We start from the raw sequence: 8,002 nt of genomic DNA, 5'->3' as shown, positions 1-8,002 counted from the left end.
CCGCCACAGCCGCTGTCGTCGGCCCCGGCCCTCTTGCCGGTGCCTTGGGACCCGTGCTGCTAGCGGCCCTCCACACCGCCCCCACGCCACAGCAGTACACTAGTGGTGGCGACTGGTATATAGACACCGGAGCGACGGCTCACATGGCCGCCAACCCCGGTAACCTTCTTACCGCTCATCCTGTTCACACCGCTGCTTGCATTACCGTTGGCAACGGTTCCTCCATGCCTATTACTCATGTCGGTCATGCTGCTTTTCCTTCTAACTCCATGCCATTATATCTTTCTAACATACTTGTCTCACCTGACATCATTAAAAATCTTGTTTCCCTTCGTTCTCTTACACGTGAAAATCATGTCACCGTTGAATTTGACATGTTTGGCTTTTCTGTTAAGGATGCCCGTACCCGGATGGTGCTCCACCGATGTGACAGCCCCAATGAGCTCTACCCGGTCCACTCATCCACCGCCTCCGTCACTGCACCCATGGCGCTTTCCGCCGGAGTGGACCTTTAGCATGCTCGTCTCGGTCATCCCAACACCGCCACTCTTTCTCATATTCTTCGGAGTTTTTCATTCACGTGTAATAAGATCGACGATCACACTTGTCATGCTTGTCGTCTCGGCAAATATGTTCGTCTTCCCTTTAGCACTTCCTCGCATGTTGCATCATACTTGTTTGAGTTAATTCATAGTGATGTTTGGACCTCTCCTGTTGCAAGTAACACGGGCTATCTTTATTATCTTGTCATAATTGATGATTTTTTGCACTATGTGTGGACCTTTCCATTGCGGCGAAAGTCGGATTCTGTTGCCACTCTCACTACATTTTACTCCTATGTCTCCACACAATTTGGTCGACCCATTCATGTGTTGCAAACAGACAACGAGAAGGAGTTTGATAATCTTGCGATCCGCAACCTTCTCGCCACACACGGCATGATTTTTCGTCTCACTTACCCATACACTTCGCAACAAAATGGCCGCGTTGAGCGCGTGCTTCGCACTCTTAATGACTATGTCCGCACCCTCCTCTTTCACGCCAACGTGCCACCATGTTTTTAGCCTGATGCGCTTGCCACCGCATCACAACTCCTCAACACCTGTCCTTGTCACACTCGCGGGAACTTTGCACCTCATCACCTTTTGTTTGGCACATCACCTTCCTACGCCGAGCTCCGCATCTTCGGTTGCCTGTACTACCCTAGCATCGCTTCCACTACTCCTCATAAGCTCGCACCACGGTCCGTGGCATGTATTTTTCTTGGCTATCCCCCCAACACCAAAGGCTACCGCTGCTATGATCCTATCTCACATCGGGTGATCACTTCCCGACACGTTTACTTTGATGAGATGGTTTTTCCGTTTCAGCAGGTACCTTCGGACGTTGCGGCCTTGCCCGCTCGCGTGCTTCTCTTGGGCCGCCTCTCGGCTTTGAGGGTGCCCCCCGCGCCACGGGTCGAGTTCCTCCCCGGTTGGCTGCCTTAGGGGTTGCACCCCTCCCGGCGCCCGCGATGCCCACTGCGCCCTCGGACTCCCCAACGGCCGCGCCGCCATCGACCTCCCCGGCTGCCACGCGGGCCTCCTCGGTGCCCCCGCACCCTCGCCTGCCGCCTTGTCCGAGGCGGCCTCACCCGCGTCCACACCCGCGGCGGCTTCGCCTGCGGCCTCGCTCGCAGCATCTGAGGTGGGGGGTTCTTCTTTGTCTTTGCCCCTCGCCAACCCGGACTCGCTGCCCCACCCGATGACTCGCTCTTGGGCTGGCACCTTCCGCCCGGGCACGCGGTACACCAGCGCTGAGTATCTTCTCGCTGCTTCCGTCTCCGAGCCATCTCCTCTCCCATCGTCAGCTCGACCGCCCTTCGGGACCCTCATTGACTCGCTGCGATGCAGGAAGAGTTCGACGCGCTCCAACGGAACCGCACCTGGCAGCTTGTCCCTAGGCCGCCTCGTGCCAACATCATCACGGGCAAGTGGGTTTTTCGGCACAAGACTCGTCCGGATGGCACTCTCGAGCGCTACAAAGCTCGCTGGGTGGTTCGAGGCTTTCGGCAACGTGCGGGCATGGACTTCACCGACACTTTTGCCCCGGTTGTTAAACTGGGCACGATCCACACCGTGCATCAGCTAGCCGTCTCCCGAGCTTGGCCTGTGCATCAGTTGGATGTCTCCAACGCCTTCTTGCGTGGCCACCTCGCTGAGAAGGTGTTCTGTGAGCAGACCACCGGCTTCGTTCGACGCCACGCATCCAGACCATGTGTGCTTGCTCTCCCGTTCCCTTTACGGGTTGAAGCAGGCACCTCGGGCCTGGTACCAGCGCATCGCTGCATTCCCGCAGACGCTCAGATTTACATCGACTCGCTCCGACGCGTCCCTCTTCATGTACCATCACGGGGTTGACACGGCCTACTTGTTGCTCTACATCGACGACATCATCCTGACGGCATCCACTGTCGCGCTCCTCCAGCGGCTCACTGCTCGTCTTCGCGATGAGTTTGCCCTGAAGGACTTGGGTCCCTCCACTACTTCCTTGGCATTGAGGTGGTTCGACGGCCAGATGGGTTCTTTCTGCACCAGCAGCGTTACGCCCATGAGCTTCTCGATCGAGCCGACATGCTTAACTGCAAGCCTGCTCCCACGCCTGTCGACACCAAGGCCAAGGTTTCTGCTCTGGAGGGTTCTCCCGCATCCGATGCGGCCTTCTATCGCTCCATTGTGGGTGCTTTGCAGTACCTCACCCTGACGCGCCCCGACTTGCAGTATGCCATTCAGCGGGTCTGTCTTCACATGCATGCTCCGCGTGACTCTCACTGGACCTTGGTGAAGCGTATCCTCCGTTACATACGCGGCACCCTGTCCATGGGACTTACACTGACGGCCTCCGCCTCCACCGACCTCGTCGCCTACTCTGATGCGGATTGGGCTGGCTGCCCGGACACACGACGCTCCACTTCGGAGTACTGTGTCTACCTTGGGCCGTCTCTGATCTCTTGGTCCTCCAAGCGACAGCCCACCGTCTCCCGCTCGAGTGCCGAGTCAGAGTATCGGGCAGTGGCTAACGTCGTTGCCGAATGCTCTTGGCTTCGTTAGCTGCTCCAGGAGTTGCTTTGTGATGTTCATAAGGCCATGCTGGTCTACTGCAACAACGTCTCCGCCGTGTACCTCTCCGCCAACCCGGTCCACCATCGACGAACGAAGCATATTGAGCTCGACATACACTTTGTTCGTGAGCAGGTGGCCCTTGGGTGCATCCGGGTCCTCCACGTCCCGACGGCGCAACAGTTTGCCGATGTCATAACAAAAGGACTGCCTACTTCTGTTTTGGAGGAGTTCAAGTCCAGCCTTTGCGTCTCCGGCGACGCTTCGACTGCGGGGGGTGTTGAATATGTCGTTTGTGCATGTATATTGTATAGCTCGGCCCACCTCCTAGTCTTTGTATAGTTGAGGTTGTGGCCCACCTTGTACTCCATATATACGTGCGCTATGCACCGATCAATACATCGTGAAGCATTGCCAAAACATTCGTTTCCAACATTTATCCTTCCTGATGCAATGCACCGATGCACCATGATGATTTCCAAACCTGACTACTGATCATGCATAAGCTCTCTGCTGCTCTAGCATTATATGCACTAAGCAGAGATGCAATTAGCTTTTCATAATAAGAATTATCTTATCTGTTAATATAAAAACCAAGAGGAAATGACTGCTGCTAGGACTCAAGTCAGTGGAAAATCTGCATAAACAAGGCATCAATCTCTTCGGCTCTATTGCTCTTAACAAGTGTACAAACAAATGCTTTATACAAAAAAAATCGACATAGTAAAGAGATCTCTCATAGAAGGGAATGTACGAGTAGCAAAGCATTCTGTTTCACATCTAGCACAATCAAGGAATCAACAAAGAGCAAAAACATATGTCCAAGAGTCGCAGACAATGGCGATCTGGTCACACACATGATTAATCTTCCTCTGAACCGGATGAGGGACTGTAGTACGAACAATGGAGACTGAGATCGATCGACGATGTAGAGACAATGCGATAGCCAGGAGTCGCAGACAATGAAGGACATGATGACGATGGCCGCTCTCCATGCGTACACTGCTGCGAGTTCCACTGCCGCGTCCTGCAGCTCGCAATCATGCCTCCCTGCGCTCTCTCCTCGTCATTGCATAATTACACCGTCCTAGCTTGTTCCTTGAACGGCCATACGGCGCCCCGGGGACGCCAACTAAGCCAGAGCTGCAAGATGTGCGGGATTTCACCGGGGGCGTGGCGAGCGCGATAGACACAAGAGCCAAGAAACTCGATCGTGGGTTTGATGGTGGTAGAATGAAGATTGACAAGGCGACTGTCATGGTAAATTATCTTGGGTTCTCAAGTAGGTAGGCACACATGGAAGGTAGGAAAGGCCACATGATTGATGGAATCAATCTCAGTCATTTTGTACGGAATGTGTGATTAATGCGAGATCATGGAAGGAGCAAAAACTTTGATACTACGGACGATTTTCACGGCGCGGACAAAAACAACAACGTAAGTGGGAAATGAAACCTTACGGTTCTTTTATTATTATTTTTGCGAAAAAACTTTCAATCTATTCATCTTCAATCATGATAGTACAACTATAACATCAGAAATAATAAAAATTACATCCAGATTTGTAGAACACCTAGTGACGACTACAAACACCGAAGGGTAATAGAGAAAATCCGATTGTGCAAGCTATCATGTTGGTCCCTTTTTAGAACACCTATGCAGCCACAGCAAAAAATTGTAGATTGAATTCAGCACATCCTCCTTTTAACTAAACGTTGGATCCTTCCTCGTTTTTATACGACTAAACTCTTACTCTAGTGAAACTGCATGCTCTTATTTCAAATAACTGAAAATGCCATCAATTTTTTGAGGTGATCTTTCGGCGCAGCAAAGCACCCTACTGCTTAGTACTCGTAGGATAAGCTAGCATGCGCTACCTGAAATTCTAAATCGAGGCTCAAAATAATCACCTCGGGATTCTAGTAGATCTTTGTGCCTTGCAGCTAGGCTTCCTTCGAGTCCAATCCTGATGAACATTTTCTTGAATAATCTCTCAAATCCATGTTTTCTTTTCGTCGTCTTCTTTTAGATGGTGTTTCTTTTCTATTGATTTCTCTCATGTGCATTACATTTTGTCATGTGGTTTATAATTACACCCGACCTGTACACACCTGCATAGTTCTTGGCCATTTTGATCTTGGTCAATGTGACAAACTAGAGAGCAGTGAAGGTTCCATAGACAGCAAAAACAAGGCCAAAGAGAAGGAAACCGTAGTCCAGCAGGCGTCGCCACAAGCTCATCGAAGACCCCACAATGCTGAGATGGAAGGTGGTAGGCAGCACAAAAGCGAGCAGAGCACACACCGTGCTCCCGACGAAGGCGATGAAGGCCCCAAATGCAGGCACGTACGAGGCCACCACAGCAAGGATGGTCACCACCATGATGCGGCTTGCGTGCAAGGCTAACCAATTGGGGCCACCAACATTCTGTGAAAACTTCTGAAAGCACTGACTCGATCTGATTCTCGCCTCAACGATCTCATGGATCGGGTGCATCATGACCGGAAATGTGAATGCTAGTGCAATGCATAGGCCAATCTGTAAAATTTAAATCTTCCAACTGTTAGCTTGGTACAACCGTCATTACTTCAGCAAATTCAAATCTGGTCACACCAAATAAGTTGCAAAAAGTGGACTAACCTTAACTGCAGAGGAAGACCAGCTGTTGGGAAGATTAAGTGTTACGATGTCCTTGGTGGCTTCACCATAAGCCAAGTATCCGCACACTCCAAAACACGCATAGACAAACATGATACATACAAGTGCTTGAGAAAGCACCCATTTGAATTTTTTCCGTTCCGCCATCGATGCTTCCAGTGCCAGAGTCATGCTGAACCCTTCAAAGCAGAAAAGTGCAACCCCAAAAGAGAAGGGTATCGCCCAAAGCCCATTAAAAGCACTTCTATCTGCAAATGGATGGTCGAAAAGCCGTATGTCCTCTTTGATAACTATGGCCATCGCTAGGACATTGCATGCATCTGCAAATATGCTGAAAGGTGAAAGGAGGACAGCGAGTGAACGAAGGAGAGTGCAATTTGCATAGGCAGGAGGACGGCAAAGATGAAGCCGTCTGGTGACATGAACTGGGTAAGCATGGAGTGGAGATTCTGAGCAATGAATATCAGGTAAGCAACAGAACCGCCGGCTTGAGAAAGGAAGATGAGGATTTCTGTCGAGCACCGACCGATTGTCCCAAAACACTTCTGACCCAAATCCCCGTATGTGTAGAGAACATCACATGGCTCTTCTGTTTCTTCCTCTTCCAGTTTATCTCTACACTCCACCTTCAGATAGAAAATACACCAATTAAATTACACAGCTGAAAAATGGTAATGTATTCGTCAAAACTAAAGTTGAACAGTTTATAAGAGTAAAAGATTCTTCATAATGCACACACAAAAATTCACCATAAAAGTAGTGCCAATTATTGTGAACTAAGCCAAATAAAGTTCTTAGGCTTAGTCCAACTGAAAGCATTGAGCATGCTCAACAAGCAACAGAAAACGTAGAATACACATGTCTAACCATTTAGGACCTGTTCAGAAAAATAAATAAATAACATTTGGCTCTCGGGGTCACATGACCGCTTAAAAAAACAAAAAAAATGCACTCATCCCAAAAAGTTCAAAAGGAATCTCAAATGTAAATGACTCAATTTGAAGTTCTGAGAAAAACACAACAGATGGGTGAACTGTGGATAAATAACAAAGCAAAGTTTTCTTTCACAATGTGAAAACGCTATTTTAGCCTCTTTAGTTTTTTCTTAAACCCGGTTTGAATTCATCTTTACAAAAACTTGTTACATGACTCACTCTAATATAAAACTTTTTAACTCAGTTTTTGAAATTTTGGAATAAAGAGATCATGCGATCCCAAGAGCCAAAAATCCACTTGTAGGAAAATACCTCATTTATTTTTATTTTTGCACGCATGGCAAATAATCATGCTCATTAACAAAAATTTACACGTTGATATTTCATCTCGTAGATACATGTATGAGTTTTTTTTTGTATATATGCACATTATTGTTCTTTCAGAAACCAACTAAGGGTAAAATCGTCCAAGACATGATACTTTCGGGGGAACAAAATAGCATGCTATGACAAAATAGCGCAATCCTTAAAATCCACTATAGTGACCGTATATCACGTTGTAGCGAACGATTGTCCGCCGATTTCATTTAACGAGACATTGCTTAGAACCCTATAGCACGCTATTTTTTTCATTGGATACTTAAGGGGTTAAGCGAGCTCAATAAAAAAAGGTGAGAGAGGAACAGAGCCACACAAATAATTTGTGGGTAAACTGTATTTTCTGCACCACTAATGGCGATTGAGATCTTATAATCATCATAATACTTGGAAGTTTAAGCACGAACGTCATCCAGTTTATCATGAACAGTTCACCCAATCTGCATATAGACAGAACGCATTGCAGCTCCAAATATATTATTTGGCTTAAACTCAGATAATCAGCGGGAGAGAAACAAAAGAGGAAGATGCAAAGCAAATTTGGGTAGATACTGACGAGGAGGAGCATGCAGTAGAGCGTTGCGCAGCCCGCGGCGGCGACTCCGAGGGTTCCCGCGAGCCAGCCGGCGGCGCGGAAGGCGTAGGGCAGGCCCAGCACCCCCGTGCCGACGATGGACACCACCACGTTTCCCAGCGTCTGCGCCCACGTCGCTCCGCCGCCGCGCCCGGATCCCTCGGCGGCGGCGCCCCCGTCCTCCCGCGCCAGCAGCGCCGCCGCCTTTGCCTCCGCCATCCCCCCCAGCAGCAATCGCGTACGTGTCGAGAGGGCAGAGATAAATTTGGCTTTCGGAGTTGTGTTTGGTGCGCGAGGCCGCGACACGTACGACTCACGAGGTTATATGTGCCGTTGTTTTGTCCTGGGCGCGTGAGTGA

The 8,002-nt window shown here is 49.4% G+C and overlaps 1 pseudogene; it reads right to left on the bottom strand.

Moving 5' to 3' along the window:
- Window positions 1–4,687: 4,687 nt before the first annotated feature.
- Window positions 4,688–7,907, bottom strand: LOC119297266 (annotated as a pseudogene).
- Between the last annotated feature and the right edge of the window lie 95 nt (window positions 7,908–8,002).

Source organism: Triticum dicoccoides, chromosome 5A, assembly GCF_002162155.2.
Source record: "Triticum dicoccoides isolate Atlit2015 ecotype Zavitan chromosome 5A, WEW_v2.0, whole genome shotgun sequence".
Classification (NCBI taxonomy): domain Eukaryota; kingdom Viridiplantae; phylum Streptophyta; class Magnoliopsida; order Poales; family Poaceae; genus Triticum; species Triticum dicoccoides.
The sequence above is the reverse complement of the archived record's forward strand: the minus strand, read 5'-3'. Positions and strand labels throughout refer to the sequence as shown.